Source organism: Hyperoodon ampullatus (assembly GCF_949752795.1).
Source record: "Hyperoodon ampullatus genome assembly, chromosome: 11".
Lineage (NCBI taxonomy): Eukaryota > Metazoa > Chordata > Mammalia > Artiodactyla > Ziphiidae > Hyperoodon > Hyperoodon ampullatus.
The window spans coordinates 38,797,699-38,801,211 of record NC_136924.1 but is presented as its reverse complement, the minus strand read 5'-3'; positions in this window follow the sequence as shown (position 1 = coordinate 38,801,211).

Genomic DNA, 3,513 nt, shown 5'->3' with positions numbered 1-3,513 from the left:
GCTCACGGGCCTAGCCGCTCCGCGGCATGTGGGATCTTCCCGGTCCGGGGCACGAACCCGTGTGCCCTGCATCGGCAGGCGGACTCTCAACCACTGCGCCACCAGGGAAGCCCCGTGCCATGCATTTTTTAATTCCCCACATCCGGGAGAAAAAATTACTCATTGTTTCCCTGAAATTAAAATTGAACTGGGTGTTCTATATTTTACCTTGCAACCCTAATATCAGTCCAAACACCCTGGACAACATCATGAGGTTTTTTTTAGCTTAATTTTTTTTTTTTTTCAGCTGCGCCATGCGGCATGTGGGATCTTAGCTCCTGCACCAGAGATCGAACCTGCGCCCCCGGCATTGGAAGCACAGAGTCTTAACCACTGGACCTCCAGGGAAGTCCCATTTTAATTTTTTAGTATAGCTACATTTAAGTGCAATATCTTAGACATACTTGTACCAAAAAACTGATTCATTGTTTATCTGAAATTCAAATCTAATTGGGCATCCTGAATTTTTATTTGCTAAATCTGGCAACCTAGGTCCTACATAGGTAATAGGGACCAGGGGGACTGGCAAGGGTCGGACAGCCCCAACCTGGACCCTGAAAACTCTGCCCTGCAGTCAGCCTGAAAGCCTCCTTTCCAAACCTCTGCCCTGGTACCTGGAAGGGGCGGGAGCCCAGAGACTCCTTGGGAGGAATTATTCCACTGCTGCCCACTTCTCTCCTCTCTCTGGGCCTAGTTTCCTTCTCTATAAAATGAAACTCATGGTTTCTCTGTCCCGTGTCCCAGCCTCTCCCAAGGATCAAATACCTGAGTAGAGTAGGGGATTCTCAGCTGACCGGATGCACCCAGAAGGCAAACAGGCTTGTGAGAGTTTCTGTTCTTTGGCTCACCAAAGGGCCTTGAGGAATAATTAAGACAAAGGTCCTTTTTTGCTTGTTTTTTCCCAAAGTACCTCGTAAACCAGTTAAACTACCTCAATGATAATTGATTCAGACATGATCATCAACTAAAAGCATTGGATGAAAGTTTGTTGGGAATTAGGACATTCACAGGGTATCAAAGTAAAAGTTACCTTTACAATAGGGAGACCAGGCAGGCGCCAACAGGCAGGTGACCCATCACCCGCCCTTTGATCCAATCTGTCTCCAGACTAAAGGAGGCTAAAGACACCTGGCCAGGTAAAGGCCATGCCTGACCTGGGATTAGAGCCTGGACCGTAAAAAATAATGGCTAGAAAGGACATTATGGGACAACTGGGACAAGTGGAATGTGGACTGGGGATTAGACAACTGTCTTGTTTCAATGTTAAATTCCCTGAATTTGATACTTGCACAGTGGTATGTAGGAGAATGGCCTTGTTCTTGGGAGATGTGTGGTGAAGTGTGTAGAGGTGAAGGGCTACATATCTGCAACTAACTCTCCATGGTGCAGCCAAAGTAAACAGGTAGATAGGGAGGAAGGGAGAAAGAGGTCAAAGGATAACAGCTGGTGAATCCGGTAGTTCATTGTACTGTTCTTGCAACTTCTCTGTACATTGGACATTTTTCCAAATAAAAAGTCTGAAGGAACACCCACCCAGAATAAAATATCAGAAGTAGAAGGGGTCTTAAAGACCTTGTTCCCTGACCCTTTCCCAGAGAGGGGATGGTCTTGGCCTGTGGTCACACAGTGAATGGCAGCTGAACCCTCCCCACTTGGTCTGAGTCCCAAGAGCAGGAATGGGCCACCTAAACAATGTCACCTCTGGTTCTCCCCACTCTCCCTCACCCGCCAACACTCTGCCCCTGGGGCCACCCTGCAGTCATACGGGAGGTGAGCAGCTCCCGGAGCCTGGGGAGAACTCCACCCTGCCCCTCTCCAAAGAAACTGGACCACAACTCCTTCATGCGAGGCCAAGCCTGGCAGGCGGGATACTTTCTAGGGATGCTTCCAGATGTAACCAGGAGTGAAATCTCCTTTTGTGCTTTACACACTGGAGTGTTTCAGTGGGGTGAGGTGTAAACACAACAGCTTTTACTGTAGTGAGAGCAAAATGCTTCAGTAATTTATATTGTTATAATGTTAATCTTATATACTGCAACAATTATGAAAAGGTTCAGACAGATAAATAAGAAAAAAAATGGACAGTTAATATGATCTTAAGAGGGGCAACAACAGCATGATAACTTTAGGAGGAAAGCTAGTTCCTTTTTGAGTCTACAAGTGCATGTAATAATTTAAATGACAGGACGAAAAAATAGATTCTATCCTAATTGTGATTTTTTAGGACTGTTTGTTCGACTAGCATTTATAGCCTTAGTCTAAATAGTATTTAAGTTTTGTTTATTTAAGGCCATTTAGGTGATGATTAAAAGGAGAAAGCCAACTTCGTCACCTCCAAATTTCACGAGAAGAAAATCCAACATCAGACATCCACATTCGTGATAATCATCATCAATCCAGGTGTAACAAAGAACACGGAGAAAATCAGAAGTGACTGGGGGAAATGCTGAGGTTCGGGGTGGTCTGTGGCTCCCCTGGCCTCTGTGGAAGGTGTCTCTGGAGAGGGCACCTGTGCCGTGGGTGGCCTAGGAAGCACCTAGCAATGAGAACTTACTGGTTGCACATGCTGAAGTTAAGCTTTCTTTCCTATTTGATTACTTCCTTTGCAATCAAGGCCAGAGAGCCCTGGCGGGCCAGCATGGGCCTACACAGAGCAGGCACCTGCCCACTGTCTGTTGAATTCACTAATTCAACAAGTATCTATTGAGCAACTACTATATGCTACTCTATGTTCTGTGCTAGGTTCCAGGCAGGCAGGGGACTTCAAAGCAGAGTCCTGCTCTCAGGAAGCCCACAGTCCACTGTGATGGGGTGGGGCTGGGGGCAGACCATCCCTGAAGAAACACAAAGGTTGACTTTAGCTCAATGCTAAGTGCCAGGAAGACCACAAGAGTTTGCCTGGAGAGGGAGTCAGGGCAGGCCTTGCTGAGGACGGAACATCTCTCCTGATGCCCAAGCAAGAAGCCAGGGCTGACCCTGAGGCATTTGGGGATGGTGCTCCAGAGAGAGAGAAAGGCCTGGAGGTGGGACCAAGACGAGCAGTTTGAGGAACAAGAAGGCCTGTGAGGCCCAGCAACGTGCTCAGGGGCGCAGGCTGAGGTCAGGCCAAGCGGGGCTTCCTCCTGCAGGCCTTGGAGGCCGCGATGGAGTTTCCGGATTTTATTTTAGATCCCATCAACGGGGGGCGCCATCTTCTCCCCTTTAGGATGGCAAACGAGGCCCAGAGACCGCCAGCGTCCCACCCGAGGCCACACAGCGCGTCAGAGCCCCGCCGCAGGCTACCGGGGCGACTGCGCCGGCGGCCGGCCTCGCGTTCTAACGGCTCCTCTCCCTTCAACCCTCTCCCCGCGGACGGAAGCGGGCGGGGCGGGGCGGAGCCGGACCTCGAGCTCGGCCTCCCGCCCCCGCGCCCCGACTGGGCCGCGCTCAGGCCCGCCCCTCCTTCTCGGTGACGCGGCCGGGGGGCTGGCTCCG